The sequence below is a fragment of the Dermacentor silvarum genome, chromosome 2 (assembly GCF_013339745.2).
Source record: "Dermacentor silvarum isolate Dsil-2018 chromosome 2, BIME_Dsil_1.4, whole genome shotgun sequence".
Lineage (NCBI taxonomy): Eukaryota > Metazoa > Arthropoda > Arachnida > Ixodida > Ixodidae > Dermacentor > Dermacentor silvarum.
This window is the reverse complement of record NC_051155.1, coordinates 41549862-41572431: the sequence shown is the minus strand read 5'-3', so window position 1 is coordinate 41572431 and position 22570 is coordinate 41549862. Positions and strand designations below refer to the sequence as shown.

At 48.1% G+C, this 22570-nt stretch overlaps 1 long non-coding RNA gene across 1 annotated transcript; it reads right to left on the bottom strand.

The window, feature by feature from the left end:
- Positions 1–12671: 12671 nt before the first annotated feature.
- Positions 12672–19440, bottom strand: LOC125942985 (uncharacterized). Its single transcript, XR_007465461.1, has 2 exons — positions 19161–19440; positions 12672–12888 (listed from the first exon to the last, which is right to left on the bottom strand). It is a non-coding gene; the product is annotated as an uncharacterized LOC125942985 (long non-coding RNA).
- Between the last annotated feature and the right edge of the window lie 3130 nt (positions 19441–22570).

The window sequence follows — 22570 nt, the reverse complement described above, 5'->3', positions numbered from 1 at the left end:
CCCTCGATGACGCCCTCCATGTCTGCAAGCACTTCGGTACCGACGGAAATCATTACGCTGGAGCGAGGCGGAACGGTGACTTGTTCTTCAAGCACATTTAAGGCATGGTAACTTATGCTTGTATCCGGTGGCATCGCGTTGTTCGTTGAAAGCGTTATCGACTTGGACCTTAAGTTGATAACTGCACCGTGTTTATTTAGAAAGTCCATGCATAGGATGACATCCCTGGAGCAGTGCTGCAGGATTACGAAGTTTGCTGGGTAAGTGCGGTTGTTTACCGTGACTCGCGCTGTGCAGATTCCAGTCGGCGTTATTAGGTGGCCTCCCGATGCCCGGATATCGGGTCCTTGCCAGGCTGCTTTTACCTTCTTCTACTTGGCGGCGAACGCGCCACTGAAGACGGAATAGTCGGCGCCAGTGTCGACGAGAACGGTGACGTTATGACCATGGATGTGCACGTCTAGATCGGTAGACCGGCGTCTGACGTCCGGTTAATTCGTGGCGTCGGATCACGGCTGCGTCGGCTTGCTCTGCTGCTGCTACGTCGCGTCGGAAGGTCTTCTCTCTGCGCCGAAGTGCTGTCAAGGCTGTTGCTTGGCGGCATGCTGATATCTGGTCGTGATGATTCGCGAATCGTCGTCGTTGGCGGTGGCGGAGGATCTTCGGCCTTGCGTCGTACAGCAACCGCACCTCCATGGGTTGCTGCCTTTAGTTTCCCGGGTAAGGGCTCGGAGATCGGCCCCGGGTGGGACCGGTGTACTGACGGCGATGCGGCGAAATGTAGCAGCCCGGTCACGGCGAGCGTGAGGGTCGTCGTGGTTGCCACTGGGCTCCGGCGAGGTAGTCGGCGATGTCACGTAGTCGCTCGCCAAGCTGTGGACGCGGCGCGTTGACGGCGAACCCTCGTAGGCCCATCTCGCGGTATGGGCATCGGCGGTAGATATGGCCGGCTTCCCCGCAGTGATAGCAGAGCGGGCGGTGGTCGGGGGCGCGCCAAATGTCTGTCTTCCTTTGGTAGCTGCGCTGGGCGACGGGCGGGCGTGCTGGCATCGGCGGTGGTGGACGACGGAACTGCGGCGTTACGGGGCCCTGGCGCGAGCGCGGAGGGGGGCCTTGACGACGGGCGACGGCGGCGTAGGTCATCGCTTCCGGCTGGGGTTGCAGTGATTGGGGAAGCCCTAGCGATTGCTGGATTTCCTCCCGCACGATCTCCGTGATGGAAGCAATTTGAGGCTGCGACGACGGTAGCAACTTCTGCAGCTCTTCGCGTACTACCGCCCTGAGTGTGTCTCGTAGGTCGTGGGAAAGTCCTGGGACTTCGGCGTACTGTGGCGTCGAACGGCGATTGTATTGCCGGTTGCGCATGTCCAGTGCTTTCTCGATCGTCGTACCCTCCGAGAGAAAGTCTTGGACTGTCGTTGGTGGATTCCGCACAAGTCCGGCGAATAGCTCCTGCTTAACTCCCCGCATGAGCATGCGAACATTCTTGTCTTCTGGCATAGCGGGGTCGGCGTGCCGGAATAATCGAGTCATTGCTTCAGTGTACATACCGATGCTCTCATTCGGGAGCTGTACACGGTTTTCCAGCCAGGCTGCAGCTCTTTCTTTACGGACGACGCTAGTGAAGGTGTCCAGGAATGCGGCTCGGAAGAGGTCCCAGGTTGTTAGTGCACGCTCCCTATTCTCGAACCAGGTTCTGGCGCCATCTTCAAGTGAGACGTAAACATGGCGCAGCTTGTCGTCGCAGTCGCACTTGTTGAACGTAGCGACCCGGCCGTATGCCTCCAGCCAGCTTTCGGGGTCTTCACATGGCGAACCGCGGAAAGTCGGCGGCTCCCTGGGTTGTTGCATCGCGATTGCAGATGTTAGCGCAGGTGCTCTCATGGTAGCTGCTGCCGCGGTCGTGACTTTTGTCCTCTTGGTCATCTCGGGCAGAAGTACGTACTCCGGGGGTTGGTTTTGTAGCCTGAGGCTAGCTCGCTGCTCCGGGACAACGTTGGTACTCTCTTCGGGGTTCGGGCTTGGATCACGGCTTTTCGGGGGCGTCCGCTGCATGGACACAAAAGCACCCCCACCAGATGTCACGTAGTAGTGATGCTGAAGAAAACAGTCGTAAAACTGTGTATGACGAAACTGATTCTTTATTGGGCGAACCTGTGCCCACAAAAGCAAGCTACACTCAAAGCGCAACGATAGCGGCGAACACAGTCGGCGATCGTCGAAAAATCTGATCAGCGGCGAAACGCGTCGGCTTTTATACCTGAGTCATCGAAGATTCCAGATTAATCCCTGATGCCCGCGGGTCTTCCATAAAGTTCTAGACAATTCGCGTCGGTCATACAATCAGACAACATAAGCGTCGGTGAAAACAGGCAACAGAAAGAAGCATCGATAACGTTCTAGAAACTTCCGATACAGGCGTGTCCTGCGCCGAGCGATAACGTTTAACATTTGTTAGCCGGTGGAAAGCGGCCACCGGTGAAAGATAAACATGTATACCTGTCAATATTAAACGCGTACTATCAATTGGTGGAGCGTGCTGGTTCCCATTTCATCCTGGAACTCCGTACCCGGATTCTACCCCCAGCCTCGGCAATGCCTGACGACGTGCCCCAACAAGGTGCTCCCGTACCACCGGTGGTCGCCTGCTCCGGCGTACCCCGACAGCGAGACCCTGTAATTTTCAACGGCACCGACGAGCACGACGTCGACGACTGGCTCACTTCGTATGAGCGTGTAAGCGCCCACAATACGAGTAAGTGGGATGACGGTGACAAGCTCAGCAACGTCAACTTTTACCTGGCGGGCGTTGCACAGCTATGGTTCCTCAACCACGAAGTGACATTGCCAATTAGGCATCCTTTAAAACGAGCTTCCCGGAAGTCTTCGGCCATGCCGCTGTTCGCAAGCTCCGCGCGGAACAACGCTTACGCGGTCGCGCCCAGCAATCCGGCGAGATCTTCATGTCCTCCATTGAGGATATTGTGGACCTCTGCCGTCGCATCAACCCTGCTATGTCCGAAGCTGATAAAATCAGGCACATCATGAAGGGGATTGAGGAAGACGCTTTCCAAATGCTGATTGCCAAGAATCTCCGAACTGTCGCAGACGTTGTTCAGTACTGTCAGAGCTATGACGAGTTGCGAAAACAGTGCATTTCTACACGACTCCCGAGCTCTGACCCGGCCGACATGTCATCATTCACTGTAGGCGCCGTTTCTACTGATACCACAATGTTATGGCAGCAGATCCAGCAGTTCGTCCGAGAGGAAGTGGCACGGTAATTGTCCCTTGTTCCCTGCGTCCCCGCCTCAACGCAGGGGCTTGCTCCGACGCTACGACAGGCCATAGAGGAGCAAATTTCTGAGACGCTACCAACCACCTTTCAGCATCCGCCTGTTTCCGCTCGTCTGACCTACGCTGAAGTCGCACGCAGACAATAACCAGCAATGCCGCTCAGCCCAGATCCTGGTCGACCAGCAAGTGCCTTATTCGCTGCGCGCGCGCCTGTTCACCGGAACCCACCACCTTTTCGCCGTCCCGCGCAGCCGTCCAGTAATCCTTGGCGCACCCCGGACAACAGGCCTATTTGCTACTTCTGTTGTCTGCCTGACCATGTCGCACGTTTCTGCCGTCGTCGTGACTTCCGTCCTAGTGCGGGCGAAGACAATCGGGACTACATTCGTTCTGAGCCACCGCGCCCGATGTCCTCCCATTCAACGAAGGACACCTGCTCACCGAATCGCCGTGGCTACGACACACGTCGGTCGCCCTCACCACGTCGCCGTTCACTTTCCCCAGTGGTTTGCACCCCCCACCAGTCCAAGCGGAAAACTAGCCCCCGCAGTTCCGGAGGCAAGAACTGCGCACGTGTCGACAACTTCAAGGTGTCGATTTCTACCTGCGAACGAAATAATCGTGAATATCGAAGGTGTTTCTGTGCAAGACCCGTCGATACTGGTGCTGCTGTGCCTGTGCTTAGTGGAGAACTGTGAAGCAAGTTTAAAAAAGATAACGATACCGCTTTCCTATGTCTCTCTGCGTACCGCGACCGCGTACCACAGTTAACCTTCAGTGGCATGCAGAGCTCGTCTTGTCATACAGGACATTTTGTACGCAGTCGAATTTGTCGTTTTTTCGCCATGTTCTCACGACGTTATTTTGGGTTGGGACTTTCTCGCTACTAACCATGCCGTTGTTGACTGTGCGCGTGCCGAACTTGAGTAGTCGCCGATGTGTGCCGCCGCTTCTGACAAGCCTCCTTCTCGAGTGGTCGTCGCCGCGGACCCGGACATCCGTCGTTTGTCCTCTGTTTTTTTTGTGCCACTTTCTTGCGACTCTGCTTCCGAGTCCACCGCCCTGTTTGCGCCCTCCGAAGTCTTCACCTCTCGCAAACACGTCCTCCTCCCTTTTGCAGTTCTCACGGTCGAAAACTCTTGCAGCGCCATTTACGTCACGAATCGGTTGTCTTCCACAGCCACGTTATACCGTGGTGAATGTATAGGCCGGCTTGATGATATTGATTCCGCATGCTCTACTCAACTGCCTGAAGACACGATAGGCCTTCTCGTCGACAGCATTACTCCTGCTACCTCCGCCGATTTTTCCTCCTTAGAGGCATTCCTCCCGTCAATTGACTCCACACTCCCGCCTGCACAGCGCACCCAACTCTTGGAGCTGCTCGCCCGCTTTCGTACGTCGTTCGATCATAAGCAGTCTTCCTTGGGCCGCACATGCGCTATTGTTCACCGCATTGACACTGGCACCCATGCACCCCTGCGCCAGCGTCCATTCCGAGTTTCTCATGCTGAGCGCCGTGTCATTGATGAACGACATGCTTCATCGTGGCGTAATACAGTCCTCACACAGCCCTTGGGCTTCCCCAGTTGCGCTGGTAAAGAAAAAGGACGGTAGCATTACATTTTGCGTTGATTATAGGCGCCTTAACAAGATCACACGAAAAGATGCTTATCCGCTGTCCAGAATCGACGACGCTCTCGATTGCTTGCAAGGAGCAGAGTTCTCTTTAGACCTTCGATCTGGGTACTGGGAGGTCTCTATGAATGAACCTGACCGTCCCAAGACTGCGTTTGTAACCCCAGATGGTTTATATGAGTTTAACGTGATGCCATTCGGCCTTTGTAATGCGCCTGCCACCTTCGAACGTCTCATGGACAACATTCTTAGAGGCCTCAAATGGCACACGTGTCTGTGCTACCTGGACCACGTCGTAGTCGTTTCGAAGGACTTTGCCTCCCATTTGAGCCGCCTCGCAAGCGTCCTCACTTGCCTTTCAGACGCTGGATTGCAGCTTAATTTGAAGTGCCACTTTGCCGCCCGCCGACTTACCATGTTAGGCCATGTTGTCAGCAAGGACGGTGTCCTTTGCTACCCTGCAAAGCATCGCGCCGTCGCCGAGTTCCCCAGGCCGTCTACGCTGAAAGAACTCCGTAGCTTTATCGGCCTGTGTCCGTACTTTCGCCGATTCGTGTGTAATTTCGCGTCCATAATCGCCCCCTTAACTCAGCTGCTTGGCGACAGCCAAGGCATCTCGGTATGGTCTACAGCTTGCGAAGACGCGTTCGCCACATTACTCCTTCTTTTGATATCCCCACCTATCCTACGCCACTTTGACCCAGACGCTCCCACAGAAATCCACATGGACGCGAGTGGAGTAGGCCTCGGCGCTATTCTTGCGCAGCGTAAGTCTGGCTTCGAAGAGTACGTCGTCTCTTACGCCAGCAGCACTCTCACAAAAGCGGAAACGGGCTATTCCGTCACCGTAAAAGAATGCCTTGCAATCGTTTGAGCAATCACCAAATTTCGACCTTACGTATATGGCCGTCCATTTGACGTCGTGACTGATCACCACGCCCTGTGCTGGTTGTCGTCGTTAAAGGACCCCTCTGGTCGCCTAGCTCGTTGGGCGCTTCGTCTACAGGACTAAGACGTTCGCGTTGTCTACCGGCCCGGCCGTAAGCACACGGATGGCGACGCTCTTTCGCGCTCGCCACTGCCCGATGAGGATGGTGCTGCGTCTGTCTCCAGCTACGATTCTTCGTCTCTTACATGCACCGACATGCCAGCTGAGCAACACCGCGATCCTTGGATAGCCTCTCTTCTGGAGTATTTATCTCAGCCGTCACCACACACCACCGACCGCTCGCTTCGGCGCGCTGCTCGTCACTTTGCCATCCGCGATGGGCTTCTGTACCGCCGCAACTACCTCTCTGACGGCCGTAAATGGTTGCTAGCGATTCCTCGCCTTTTACGTTCCGACATATGTGCCTCTTTTTATGAGGATCCGCAATGCGCCCATGCCGGTGTACTAAAGACGTATGCACGCCTCCGGCTTCGATACTACTGGCGCGGAATGTACCGCTTCGTTCGGCAGTACGTCCACTCGTGCTCCAAGTGCCAACGCTGTAAGAGCCCACCTAACAAGATTACAGGGCCGCTCCAACCATTGCCTTGTCCCTACCGGCCTTTCGACCGTATCGACATTGATTTGTACGGCCCTCTACCGTACACCCCAGATGCCAACCGCTGAGTTATCGTCACTGTGGTCCATCTCACGCGCTACGCCGAAACTTCAGCGCTTCCAGCGGCCACATCACGTGAAGTAGGCTTGTTCATCCTTCGCAACCTTGTTCTTCGACATGGTGCGCCTCGCGAGCTACTGAGTGACCGTGGTCGTTCATTCCTCTCTGAATCTGTAGAAACCCTCCTCCGGGAATGCAACATGGTCCATAGAACTACAAGCGCATATCATCCGCAAACGAATGGTATGACTGAACGCTTTAATCGTACTCTCGGCGACATGCTCCCCATGTACGTTTCCGCTAACCACACTAACTGGGACCGCGAACTTTCCTAGTTTATGGACACGATTCTTTTGTACCGCCCCGACGCTTCAGAATCTACTCCTCTATCCGAAGCCGCCACTTATGCCGAAGAATGTCGTCAGATTGCCCGCTCACTTGCTGCGCAAGATCAGGCCAGCCAGAAACATAGTCGCGACGGGGGCTTGTGTTTTGCATCATGTTCACCTGGAACGCTGGTATGGCTCCGCGTTCCCTCCTCTACTCCCGGCCTTTCAACAAAGTTCAGCTCAAAGTAGCCGGTCCTTACCGGGTTCTCCGACAGACATCCCCGGTCAACTACGTCATTGAGCTTATTCACCCATCTACGGACCAACGGCGTCGAGGACGCGAAACTGTTCATGTCGACCGACTGAAGCCGCACTACGACCCACCAGTGCTACCTGTTCCATAGGTCGCCAGAATGGCTCCTTTTTCGCCGGGGAGTGATTGTAGTGAGAAATAAGGGCGCCAGCAGAAGACGAAGAATAAGACGTTTGTTGATGGTGCTTGCTCTCGCTCCGTTTGGCCGTTGCCTGTTTCGGCGCATTCATAAAAACGCCGAGCGTATCTAGTATTAAACGTGTACTATCAACCGTAACAATATGTACAAATACAAACAAAATGGAATATAAATGAATGATTGAACCATTTGGATAGTTAAAATTATAGGAGTCAGACTGAACACAGGAAAAAAAAGGCATACAGGTGTTGTTCAGCTGTGCACTGCGTGTTTATTTCGAGCGCTGGGCTGCATAAGTGAAAACCGTATAAAGCCGAGAAAAGGCACCGAAATGTCCTATGATAGGTATATATCATCATCATCATCAGCCTATATTTTATATCCACTGCAGGACGAAGGCCTCTCCCTGCGATCTCCAGTTACCGCTGTCTTGCGCTAGCGTATTCCAACTTGCGCCTGCAAATATCCTATCTTCATCATCCCATCTGGTTTTCTGCCGACCTCGACTGCACTTCCCTTCTCTTGGTATCCATTCTGTAACCCTAATGGTCCATCGGTTATCCATCCTACGCATTACATGGCCTGCCCAGCTCCACTTCTTCCGCTTAATGTCAACTAGAATATCGGCTATCCCCGTTTGTTCTCTGATCCACACCGCTCTCTTCCTGTCTCTTAAGGTTAGTCCTAAGATTTTTCATTCCATCGCTTTTTGTGCGGTGCTTAACTTGTTCTCGAGCTTCTTTGTTAACCTCCAAGTTTCTTGCCCATATGTTAGCACCGGTAGAATGCAATGATTGTACACTTTTCTTTTCAATGACAGTGGTAAGCTCCCAGTCAGGATTTGGCAATGCCTGGCGTATGCACTCCAACCCAATTTTATTCTTCTCTAGATTTCTTTCTCATGACAAGGGTCCCCTGTGAGTAATTGAGGTAGATAAACGTACTCCTTTACAGACTCTAGACGCTGACTGGTGATCCTGAATTCTTGTTCCGTTGCCAGGCTATTGAACATTATGTTTGTCCTCTGTATATGAATCTTCAACCCCACTCTTACACTTACTCGGTTAAGGTCCTTAATCAGTGCTGTAATTTGTCGCCATTGTTGCTTAATAGTAAAGTGTCATCTGCAAACCGAAGGTTGCTGAGATTTTCGCCATTGATCCTCACTCCTAAGCCTGCCCAGTCTAAGACCTTGAATACTTCGTCTAAGCATGCAGTGGATGGCATTCGAGTGATTGTGTCTCCTTGCCTGACCCCTTTCTTGATAGGTAACTTTCTACTTTTCTTGTGGAGAACCAAGGTAGCTATGGAATCCTTGTAGATATTTGCTAAGATATTCACGTATGCCTCCTGTACTCCTTGATTACTCAATGCCTCTATGACTGCTGGTATCTCTACTGAATCAAATGCAAAAGAGAGGTTGATTCTACTCCGCAGATTTCTCGATTACCTGATTGATGACATGGATGTGATCCATCGTAGAATATCTCTTCCTGAAGCCAGCCTGTTCTCTTGGTTGGCTGAAGTCAAGTGTTGCCCTGATTCTATTGGAAATTATCTTGGTGAATATTTTATACAATGCTGAAAGCAAGCTAATGGGTTTATAATTCTTCTATTCTTTAACATCTCCCTTCTTATGGATTAGTATAATGTTGGCGTTCTTCCAGCTCTCTGGTACACTTGAAGTTGTGAGGCATTGCGTATAAAGGGCCGCAAGCTTGTCAAGCAGGATATCTCCTCCATGTTTGAATAAATCTACTGTTATTCCATCTTCTCCAGCAGCTTTTCCCCTGGTCATGTCTTTCAAGGCCCTTATAACTTCATCGCTAGTTGTAGAAGGAGCTTCTGCATCCGGTTCATCACTATTTCGAATGAAAGTAGCTTGGCTGTTTTGGGCACTGTACAGGTCAGTGTAGAATTCTTCTGCTGCTTTTACTATGTCATCGAAGTTGCTGATATTACCATGCTTATATTTCAGTGCATACATCTTGCCTTGTCCTATGCCAAGCTTTCTTCTTGCTGATTTAATGCTGCGTCCATATTTTACGGCTTTCTCAATCTTTCCCACATTATAATTTCGAATATCCTTTAATTTCTTCTTGTAGGTCAGTTTTGACAGTTCAGCGAATTCTATCTGATATCTGATGTGAAAGTTGGACACTTTCATGTTTTGTCATTTCTTTATTAGGTCCTTTGTTTCTTGGGAGAGCTTACCTACTGGTTGCCTTGGTGCCTTACCTCCCACTTCAATTGCTGCTTCTGAGATCAACCTAGTTACGGTTTCATTCATTACCTCTATGTTGTCTTTATCTTCATTTTCTAAAGCTGCATATTTGTTTGCGAGCACCAGCCTGAATTGGTCTGCTTTTACCCTTACTGCCTCTAGGTTGGCCTGTTTCCTCTTGACTAATTTCACTCCTTCTCTCTTCAAATTGAGAGAAATTCTAGACCTCACTAACCTGTGGTCACTGCACTTAACCTTGCCTAACACTTCTACATCCTGCACTATGCTTGGATCGGTAGGCAGTATGAAATCTATTTCATTTCTTGTTTCTCCATTAGGGCTTTTCCATGTCCACGTCCTGTTGCTGCGCTTCCTGAAGAAGGTATTCATTATTCGGAGCCTATTCCTTTCCGCGAATTCTACTAACATCACTCCTGTTGCATTCCTAGAATCTGGTGGCGTGGAGCAGAGGCAGAATACCCGACTTCAAATCTGAAGGTCGTAAGTTCGAATCCTGCTCCAGTTCACCACATTTTCAGGCATACAGTCCACCACATTTTCAGGGGCTATACTAGTTCAGGTGCAGCCAAACTAGGAAGGCTCACTAAGCTTCATCAAAGACACTCCCTCACCAGAACAGGAATTGGCCTCCCTGGTGCAGTATTCGGCCACTACCTCCCTCATGACTCCGACAATTAACCCATGGCCCTCAGTCCCCAGTGGCTGCGGAGCACCTGACCAAGGCGGCGGTCAGACCTGCTACGTGGCAGGGGAGCTAAGAATCTCTGGGTCCGGACAGGCCGCCAATGGAAACTGAACCTGGCAACGTTCAACACGCGCAGCCTCTCGAGTGAGGCTAGCTTAGCAGGACTATTTGAGGAATTATCAGGCATTGCCTGGGATATTATTGGCCTTAGTGAGGTTAGGATTGGTGAAGCTTACACAGTGCTGACTAACGGCCACGTCCTCTGCTAAAGAGGTCTTCCAGACAAGAGAGAATCCGGTGTAGGACTTCTAGTCCATAACAACATAGCGGGCAACATTGATGAATTCTACAGCATTAATGAAAGGGTTAATTAATGAAATTAACCCAACCTCTAGTCACGATGATGAAGAAATAGAACAGTTTTATGAAGATGTGGAATTAGCAATGATATATATATATATATATATATATATATAAATATCATTGCTAATTCCATATATATATATACCATTGCTAATATATATATATATTATAAAGGAGGTTTATTGAACGAAAGGCCGAGGACGGGCCGAGCGTTCCACCGAGCACAATCCCTAAGCTCGAGCTTCTGCGGCACGCGGTACTGTTGGCAATGCTGCTGCCTAAGTCCAGGCGTTCTTCTTCATTACAATTGCCCCATCGGAAAAAGGAGCCATCCTGGCGACTTAGTCTGAAGATGAGGCCACAGAATCATGACACGGCTTGAGCCGCTGGACGTGGACGGCTTCGCGGTTGCGGCGACGCATGTCAGAAGGCGGTGTCAGTGGCTCGATCAGGTAGTTGACGGGAGAAGTTTGCTTCAAAATGCGGTGTGGTCCATCGTATTTAGGAAGAAGTTTTGAAGCTAGTCCTGGTGTGCGGTTCGGTACGGACAGCCAAACGAGGTCTCCCGGTTGGAAAGTTGGGGTTGAGTTGCGGGCATCGTGTTTTGACTTTTGGCGACTCTGATCGTCCGAAGTGAAGCGGCCGGCCAACTGACGACATTCTTCAGCTTGTCTGGCGGCATCCAAGATTGGCCGGTATTCTGATGTGTCTGGGTATGGGAAGGATGACGGCCATAAAGAAGATAGAAGGGGGAGAAACCGGTAGTGGCTTGCGTAGCAGTATTCCCACTGAACACACATTGGTCTAGAAGCCGTCTTCAAGACGTCTTGACAAGATAAGACGTCTTGAAAACCCTTTTAAACGTTTACAAGACGTCTTGAAGACGTTTTGGCAAGATTTTAAATACTTCTTCAAGACATCTTACCAAGATTTTGTCGGACGTCTTAAAACGTCTTGTAGCCGTCTCTAAGACCGTCTAATGCACCGCCAAATTTGGGATATCAGACGTCTTACAAGACGTCTTGTAGACGTCTCATAGACGGCTAGAAGACATCTTGCAAGACATCTTGGGAACGTTTTGAAAACGGCTACAAAACGTTCTGCTGGACGTTTTGAGGATGTCTTAAAAACGTTTTTAAATGCTTTAAACATCTACTGGTCGACTAAGGCATGGCATTTTCTAGTCGCTCGTATTTAGTTACTTAAGCCCTAAATATTGTTTTACAGTATTTATAGTATTTACAAAAGATAGTGACAGTGGAAATATACTTAGATCTAAAGTGGAGAGGATGTGAAATTTGAACACGACGTAGGTTATTTCAACACAATGTATTCCATAAAGTTACGCAATCTTCACTTTGAGGAAAAAAGTGAAGAAACAAATAAGCAATAACCATGCTATGAATGTATATATAACATATGAAGTACAACGGACTTGACCTCTCTAAACTTTAGTTCAACACCTGATCTATTGTCACCTAGGGGAAGCACTAGCACAAATGACATTTTAAGTAGTTTCCAGAAGCTGAAATTAGGTCATATTGCAATCCAGCTGGCCTGTCTCCTTCAGATGTCAACTATCCAACGAAATGTTGCCTAGCTTCAGTGATCTGGCTAGAAACAGCATACACTGCGCATTACGTCCAGGAAGACCCAATATCATTTTACTTACCTTGTCAACACTGATCTAGATTTGCAGATGGAATAATATAAAAGCCTCCTGCAACACTATTACAGAATTTTTCCTTGCATGGATGTTTGGCACGCACAAGAATTTAGATACACAAAACACCCTTCCATTATAGCATTAATTATAAAGGAATTGAGTGTCTCCCTGTTATCTGCTACATAGAGAAATCAATGAGGATGTTCGTATTTCTCGCAATATTGAAAAAAGGTTGGCTTTACCGATAGCACCAATCCCTATGGCCCATTTCTTACAACCCACCATAGCAACACTGAAATATTGGCAAAGCCACAAAAGTGATGAACACGTGTCAAAGCCACGTATGCTTAACATAAAGCATGATTGTTCACACAAATGAAGCGCTAAAGTGGTCAAAGGTTTCAAAGAATTTTTAATAAATCAATAACACGCCACTACATAAGCAAAATGTTTCTAATGCACCTCCTAGAGTTTTGCATTGTGGCTGGCTGTTATAACAAATTGGACACTTCACGATTCAGGGAACTAGCTTAGACATTTCCACAGGCTGATGCACCCGCAGAAAATTCAGCGTGCTCCAATGATGCTTGACCTCAGATTTCGCACCTGCAATTAGAAGGTAAGACAAAAGATGTTAGATATGTTACAGTGAAACTTCGTTATAACGAAACGGGGTATAACAAATTATTGTATACAACAAAATGACATTCCCGCTGAAATCTCCGAAGATATCCATGTTTTTATAACCTCGTTTCAACGAAGTAAACTTATCCTGCCAATAGATACACCAAACTTCAGTTTTTTCCGAAAAAAGAAATGCCCGACCCTTGCAGGCTCGCTTCTGCTCTCCGATGTTTAAAACGTTTACGTATTTGCGTTGAATCCACCGTCGAACACTGGTACTTTTCACCACTACGCGTAGTTGCGCGTAAGCAGACTCTAGATCGCCATCGCAATTCCTCTTACTGCGGCACCACGCAGGCTATATAGTTAGTGCAGCTATAGGCGTGGCCTCGGAGATTGCGCCGGTGCAATTTCAGAGGCCACGCCTCCCTGTGTCTACCACGTGCTGCTCGCACACGACGAACATAGTTGGTGTCGCAGCGTGCAACCTATTCAACCGCGTCGCCGTTTCGCCAGTTTCGCGATGCTAGAGACGACCTAACTAAAAGCGGTAACGAAAGATCATGACATTGAAACAGAAAGCAGCTATCGTAAAGGCAATCGTGTCAGATGCTAAGAAGTGGTGTGTTAAGGACGCCAAAGTTTCTTTTGCTGTTTTATTAGAAGTTCAGCGAGCACGTGGCCATGTAGTGGTTCTGCTGCTCGAAAAACCGTCTGCTTCTATACAAGTTGAAATTTGTGCGCGACATTACGCATATATTGCAGTGAACGGCAGTAATGAACATAATGACGTAATTTTGGCTCCCCCTTCAACTTCGCTATAAAAAGATTTTATTGCATATGACTGAAGAGTTCCCACTCATTTATACCGCAGCCTTGTTTGCAAACAGTAACTGTTAGAAATCCGACCTAGGTATCTTCCGTATGCAGATGCAATAATGCCATCATTGCGATTCGGCCTTATCTGTAGCCTTGGTAGCAAGCCCTCGAGATATTACCGTGAAATCCGAATTCTTGGCAATAACGACAGCCTTGTCCAAGAAGGCCAGTGCCCTTGTTGGAGGCTGCCATGTCCTCCGCAACTACGTCGCAAGCGACATTTTTCGTTTTCAAATCATACACATGCTGCAAGCCCTTTTTCGAAATTGCATCTTTTGTTGATTTAAACGTAGTAGCAGTTTGCGCCGAAAAATAATTCTACACCATGTCCGCACCAGTTCATGATGCAACGTGCAGGCAGGAACATATATGCGGCGCGCGTCATAGGTTTTCAGAACACGTGACAAGGCCTCCTTTTGGGGACATATTGAATGGCAGCGTCGACTCCAGGACGCGCGGCCAAGCGAGGTCACTGGTCAACTTGAACGATGTTCTACGCAACGAATGAAACACTTCCGGGGTAACCGCACTCAGAATGTTCGCGACGTAATTTGAGCCAGGCGCGTAGCCAGGATATTTCTTTCGGGGGTGGGGGTGGGGGAGCTAAAGCACCGCGATCGTCCTGACTGCGGTGCTTCGTTCTTTTAAGTTCCCAGTCGTCGGAGATGCGTTGAGACGCGAATGCCCATAACAGCCGCACGTTCGAAGGATACGCGCCTTTGTTAATAGGCGACGTGCCAGGCACAAAACGGAGCAGGGCGCAGGCCGTAAAAAAAAAAAAAAAAAAAAAGAACGAAAAGAAAAAAAAGAGAAAAAAGAGACGAGATTTGGAGAGAGAGGGGGGGGGCGGAAGCCCGGTCACCCACCCCCACCTGATACGCCACTGCCATGAGCGTCCTGATTTAGAGCAAATTTGCCGGGATCGCTGTAAAATTTTTGCATTAATCCTGGCGACCAGATTTCTGACAATGACTTGCACAGATTACGTCCGAGTGAGCATCACCGGAAATGTTCATTCGTTCGACGAAAAATCGTTGAGGCCTGCCACATTGCCGGTCACACGCGCCCTCGAGCTCGCACGACCCTCGCCTATGTCCCTTGAGTGAGCAAGGCCATCGCAATTGTTCTGAAACCCTATGAAGTCAATGTCCCACGTTTAGGCCCACTAGTTGCAGCATGAACAGGGAGATGTGAAGATGCAGAAGGTATGTTCCAAGCATTGTATACAGAACAGCCGGCGCGAATCGCGACTATCTTTACATCAGCGAAAGCAGTCATTCTGAAAGCGCTTGAAGCATGAAACCTATGTCAAAGATATCAATTAGAAATGAATCAGAAGTGAAGAAACAATGTTGCTTCCCATTGCACTTGCGGAGCACGTGGCAGGCTGAATATGCCACCGACGAGACAAGGCTTCTATCATTGCTAAGGAAACTGGATTTGAAGGGAGTTTCTGGAATCCCTTGCTATCCAGACTACAAAAAACTACAGAAAAAACGCTGTATCGCAACGATGGCAATATCCCGCCTGCATGCGCAGAATGCCGTCGTTTCGAGCAGTTCGTGTTGTGAACAAGGCTTGCGTGCGTCCAATTCTTATTACCACTTTTTGATCGGCGTCCTGTTTTTTTTTTCTTCTTGTAACTTGAACCAAGAGAAAGCATAAGCCAGATGCAGCACTTAATTTGAATTTATTATTCTAGCTGTTGCAAAGTATGGAAGTCAATGTGAGCAGAAACACTGAAGACGGCAAAATTCTACGTATTAATCATTCTTGTGGTTTAAATTAGGACAGATAGATTTGTCAGTGAAGCAGCATAAAAAAATTAGGTCCAAACTATCAGTTAATGAGGACACAAAAATACATATGCCGCACATACAGGTCACACAATTTATTTATTTAAAGGCGCAAACGATAGGACATTACATCCGTGTGTTATTCTGAAGGCCAACATCTTGTTCTGTCATTACTGAGGCCATAATGACGTATTCACCTTCTGTCATCCTCGCCTCAGTGGTAAGCTCAACCTACTCAGCGGTTGGTTCAGCTTACCGGTAACATCATACTCAATTAAAATGACAATTACATGACAAGCGCCATGGGCTAGTCATATCACTACTTCAAACCATTACGTTATTAAGCACCTGGAATAGCATGTCAGGCGAATAGCCAGGCTAAGATCTCCAGCATCTCATTAAAGAATGCTACTTTCTCTCTATGTAACACAGAAAGCAGCTTAATAACGTAATGGTTTGAAGCATGTGATATGACTGGACCATTGCGCTTGCCCAAGTGCCATCTGCCACATGCAATGTTTTTTTTTTTTTTTAATTTGGTTCAGTCAAAAAAAAAAAACCTTGTAGAATGAGAACATACGGTATGTTCTCATTCTACATGGTCCTTTTTATTTTAGCTGAACTAAATTGTAAGAACATGTGGCAGACAGCACAATTGTGCTGTCCAAATTGTTCTAAATTACTCGATGAGGTGGCCTATTACTTCTACGAAAAATCTAAACGTTTAATTGAACAATTGACACTTACACTAATTAACTTTTTATTAATTACCTCACTGCACATATTTTAATTGTAGCTAGTGATTATGCCAGGCATATCGACTTGGAACAAATTCTGAGGATGGCAGCGGTTTCGAGATATGCGGTATCAAACTTGCAGTAAAAATGCACAGTTTTCTAACTTAATTTTTAAGAAAACACTGTTTCATACATTGAAGCACACACTAACTGGAACGCCAATGCATTTCGGTGGACACATTCAAAATTATTATATCGAAACTAGCGTAGTCCTCAAATCTCGGTCCAAGTCGATATGCAATGCATACCCACTAGCTACAATTCGTAGATTAAAAATATGTGCTGCAAAGTAGTTCGTTTATTAGCGCAATTAAGTAAATTATTCGGAAAGCATATTGGTTTCTCGTAACGTAATGGCCGCCTTATCGAGTAATTTTGATCAAGGTTTGTAATTGTGCTATCTGCCACAGGCAATTTTTAAAAAATTGGTGCTGCTAAAAAAAGACACCACGTATATGGTCACATAATCCGCTCTGGAACAACAATGCGGCCTGACTTGTAGACTATATTTTCGCATGTCTATGGCACAAGAGGAATAAGAAATGGCCTTTTCAGCGTTTCAAATAACTAGTCTTGCGATAACAAAGGCCTATCGTTAAGTGGATCACAGGAAACCACTCTCTCATGCATCGTCCTGTTTACCAGCGCTTCAGCTTGCTGATAGAACGCTGCAAGTGTCTGATTTTGCTCAACGCTTGACGCTACGCGCGAGTAGGTACACATACCTCAATTTATTTAATTATTCAGGTACCTCACGGGTTCCCACTGGAACATTAAGTGAACAAGCATTTACCATATGACGCTCTACTATTGCCGCTACCGTATCCAGCAGCTACCGGTTGGTTTGCTTGCATTGCCTAAAAAGCACGCCACGCGTACAACTGGCGCAGCTTAGCGAGCACGCGCCAACCAGACTTGTGCCTGAGAACGTCGCGGCAACGGTATAAAGCGATGTATAGCTGCTTTGCTAAACGTTCGTAACAACACTAAAATTTCAATTTCCCTTCCCTTTCAGAGAAGTGCGTTGGAGGACATCGCTACCAGCGATCCCATGAAGCTCTGATAAAATAACGGTTAAACAAGAAACAAAGCAACAATTCACAACAGCGTGACCCGCCGCGGTGGCTTAGTCGGCTAAGCCGTTTTGCGCTGCCGAGCGAGCACGAGATCATTTTGATGGAGGCGAAATGCAAAAACGCCCGTGTGCTTGCGTTGTATTACACGTTAAAGAACCTGAGGTGGTCAAAATTAATCCGGAGCCCTCCACTACAGCGTGCCTCATAATCAGAAATGGTTTTGGCTCGTAAAACCCCCGAAAGAACACAACAGCGTGGAAACGCGTAGATGGCCTGGCGATATTTCTTTAACCAGAGAAACAAACAAGGAAACAAAATATGGGGCGTGCTGAAGGTGCGCAAATCCCGCCTGCGGCGGCCGCATTAGAATGGGGGCGAAATGCAAAAATGTCCGTGTGCTGTGCATTGGCTGCACGCTAGAGAGCCACAGGTGGTAAAAACTCATCTGAAGTCTCCTACTAAGGCGTGCTTCATGATCATATCACGCTTCCGGCATGTAAAGCCCCAGATTTTCATGAATTTTAGTTACGAGTTCACCTAACGTTTCGTTTTCAGCCTGCGAGATTTAGCATATTCAGATTATGACTTGCGGTAGGAACGCCGATGCGACTTAATTTAAGCCATGCACAATTTATGGGTTAAATTGATAGCGCGAAAGAAAATTATGCGCAAAGCGGCGTGTTCCCGAGTCTGCATCCATGAGCAAGCACCCACAAAGATCGCAATATTTTAGAAATGCCTACCAGCAATCAATAGATTCGAAGCGTGGGTGAGAGTAGCTCGACCAAATGCGCAGTACACAGTTACATCACCGTCACTAAACGCAAATGAAAAGACTAAAACAAGTGAGTCACACGCAACCAGTACAATACGAGTTAAAACATAACACGTTGCAAGCAAGCGCAGTAACACGCAACAGCAAGCGCGCGATTTTACGCGAGAACAGTGGGGATCAAGATTCGAGGCAAGGAATATTTTTTAATGGCGCTACCGCGCCAGCCAGGAATTGAATAACAATAAACATGCCAAACAAATTATGTCGGCTACGCAAGTTTGCCTCATCGCGTTCGTGATCGCCAACAATATTAATGCAGGAATGGTGGTCGACTGGAAGAGCAAGCAGCGTAGTTCTGTATCGCCAAACGAGCGACACTAGTTGAAGCCCTAAAGTTTCGGCATGCGTACAGCAGCAGCTGTGATAAGCCTGCCATGAGTAATTGACTCTCCTTAACGTTAAAAAATTATGAGGTTTATACGCGCCAGAACCACGATCTACATTATGAGGCACGCCAAAGTGAGGGATTCCGGAATAATTTGGACCACCTGGGATTCCTTAGCGTGTACCTAAATCTAAGTACACGGGTGTTTTAGCACTTCACCCCCACAGGGACACTAACTGTCCCGAACGCATTCCACGGACCATGGATGACTGCAATATAATTAGGAATTAAATTTGTCAGTGCAGCGCTATATCTCGCACGTTGTCAGGATCATCGAGAAAAAACACGAAAACGCGTCATGAAATAGTTATTCACAATGTGGAAAAAGCAAGCATTATTTTATGTGACAAACATGTATCAACGTTTAAGACGGCGGCAAGCTCACAGTATACTTTTCGAGCGCGTGGCGCGAACGTGACATGCCCATACAAAGGGCATTTGGGGGTAACAATTCTCAGAAATAAGGCACTTTCGTGCGGTACTCACTTTTCTTTTTTCTTTTTTTTTTGTCCGTATCGACGAGGCAGAATCCGCTTTCCGAGTCAAAGAAGCGACGCCGCGTACTCCGAGGGTCAGCAAGGGTCCTTGGTTAACGCATCGAAGACACAAAATGGAGAGCACGCTCGGCCAGTTTTCGAAGTCGGAAACAAACGCGCGAACCGACTTGCCCGAACAACCGGCGCCGCTTCCCGCCGTGAAAGATGTGAAACGGAAAAGATTGAAAGGGCACGTCGCGAGAGAGAACGGCAAAGGGAGGTTGAGCTCCCGCGACCAAACCAACGCCGTCGCTCATGGCTTTTGTCACGTGATAGTTGGAGGCGTCTAGAGAGAGTGGTTGTGAAGAGGAAGAGGCGCTATGCAGCCAGGGCCGCCGAGCATGGGGGGAGGCAGAAAATTCCAATCTCATCCTCCTTCCATGTCTGCCAGTCGCGGCGCCGTTAGCCTTTCGTTTGCACGGAGAAAGGAAACTCCGGACGCGCCCGCACTGAAATGCGCAATGCTTGCAGCGTTAGCTCCGGATACGTAGGAATGGTGAAATCGACATTCTCGGCAATCGCTACACCGATTTCGATGACGTTTCTTGCATTTAAAATACAATGTAAAATCAAGTATGGGCTGGAAGCAGATGTTGATTTAATGTCGGCGCTGTCTTTCGAAAGAGTCTCGAAAATTGGAAATTATCATGTTTACAACTCTGCGACATAGCAATACTAAACGATATCGCAATTTTGTAATGTGCACCTAATAACACGTCCAAAGCAGACAAAATAGATGCAGTATACGCGGCTCTGAAAGATACCGCCAATTATCGAATGTGCTTTTTTTTTTTTTTTGCAACGCCCTTGTAAACGTTGTGATATAAGCACACGTGGACTGCAAACTTATTTCTAAAGCAAATTTGCCCGCTTTACGCGCTCCGATCTTGGTAGACGCTTGCATAATACCCCCGATATGCATCGGCTGTATATGGCTGCACTGATCATGAGCTGCGGACCAACCGTGCTCGGTCCTGGTAACTGCAATATCGGTCTTGGTGTAGTTACCAATTGGTTAACTTAGCGCTTCTATGTATGTGACAAATATTCCAAGTAAATATACAAAGTAGGGTCATTCAAAACATTTCAAAGAGGTCGCAAATAAACTTTGCAGTATTAAAATTTCTGGAACGCTTACTATAATATGTGGTGCACTGCTAAAATCGCCGTGCTGTGGTTGCAAATAATTGGGCAAAACGAACACGTCTAGATGAAATGCCATATATGCTGCTCTCCCACCAAAGTACACATCCTTATTTATAGCGCCAATTTTAGCTGTAGGTTTTGAGCGTATATAGGTATTTAATTTGAAAGAGCGATGAAATGAACAATTCAGTCTCACAACTTCGGAGTACACGACGGTGAAACGCGTTTTAAGGAATTGAGGAACTTGCGATACTGTAGTTTTTTACTACATGATTGAACAGCTGACAGCGGAATTGTGATGCAGCTCAATGAGCAGATTTCGGTAGGAGCGAAAAACTGTCAAATAACGCGCTGGCGTGGATGTTGAACTAGCATCGTGCGAAAAACGCCATTTGTGACAGCCTGCAGAAAACCGCACAGGTAAAAAACCCGAGCGATCTTCTGCCACAAAAATATATCATCGAACTCACCTATTCATCTATCTGAAACTAACACTCACACTAAATTTGCGCAGCTGCTCAGCGCAGGCACACGTTTTTCTGTTACCCGCCACGTTAGCTAAGTGGCTATAGCATCGCGCTGCTGAGCTCGAGATCGCGGGTACGATAGGATCGAAATACAACAACGATCGTGTACTTAGATTGATGTGTATCTTAAAGATCCCAGGTGGTCAGAATTAATCCAGAGTCTCCACCTACGGTCTGCTTCATAGTTTAGGCACGTACAACCCATGGATTTATTTTTCACTCTTTCTGTTTTCTCAATTAACGTGGTTAAAGGCCTTAGGTCTTGCATGTATGCTGCCTTCAATGTAGCACATTTTTTTTTTTACGTTTGCTTCATGTTTTTTTTTTTGTTCGTGAAATACGTATAGACGCTACGACTGGACGTACTGTGCAACGACACATGTGCAGCTAATGGAAATGTACATCTTACAGGATGATAAAATGACAGACCAAAGGATAGGCAGTGCATGTACACGTTTTTAAGTACAGGCTGTGTGACCAGTATTCATGGGTGCTAGATATCTAACAACCGTATAAAGCAGCGGAAAAAACTGAAACGCATATTTTGTACATATATCTGGATAAGGATCCGCACAGATATCTTCCAGACGTTTTTACAGAACGTTTTCTAGCCGTCTTAGCAAGATGATAGCTTAAAACAGCTTAACAAGACGCCTTCAAGCCATCCTTCGCAGGACGTCTTCAAGACGTACATATAAAGACGTCTTGTAGCCGTCTTGAATAGTTGTAGACGTTCTAGTTGATTTTGGCTGGTCCAAGACGGCTACAAAACGTCTTGTGTTCAGTGGGATTGTAGGCATAGGTGACGAATGGAAGAACTAGGTCCCAATTGGAGTGGTCGGATGCGATGTACATAGCGAGCATGTCAGCAAGGGTGCGATTAAAGCGTTCCGTGGTACCATTGGTTTGGGGATGATAGGCGGTGCATGTGCGATGAACAATAGCGCATTCAGCAAGCAATTTCTCGACAACTTCAGACAGGAAGGCGCGGCCTCGATCGCTTAGGAGTTCACGAGGGCCTCCATGACGAAGCAAAAAACGTCGCAGTATAAAGGTGGCGATTTCCTGCGCAGTAGCAGCTGGGAGGGCAGCAGTTTCTGCTTACCGTGCCAAGTGGTCAACGGCAACTATAATCCACCGGTTGCCGGACGTAGTCAAGGACAGAGGCCCATATAGATCGACACCAACGAGATCAAAAGGTTGAGAAGGACATGGCAGGGGTTGGAGTTCACCGACTGAGAGGTGCGGCGGAGATTTGCGTTGCTGACATTCACGGCAAAAACGGACGAAGTTTCGAACGAAGGTGTACATACTCCGCCAGTAGTAGCAGTGCCGAAGTCGTTCGTACGTCTTGAAAACGCCGGCCTGGCCACACTGGGGGTCTGAGCGGAAAGAGGAACAGATCTCTGATCTCAAGGCTCTCGGGATGACTAGCAGCCACGTACGTCCTTCAGGGGCATAGTTGCGCAGGTACAGGAGCTGATCACGGATCGCAAAATGTGGAACCTGTCGCCGAAGTGCTCTAGAAGCCGGGGCTGTTGACGTATCCGAAAGATGGTCTAAAAGTGACGCAGTCCAGGGGTCATTCTGTTGTTCGGCAGCAATAGTGTCCAAGTCAAGGGATGACAACGTGCGCTCACAGGGGGACTCACGGGTGACATCTGGCGAAACCGGTGAGCGGGAAAGA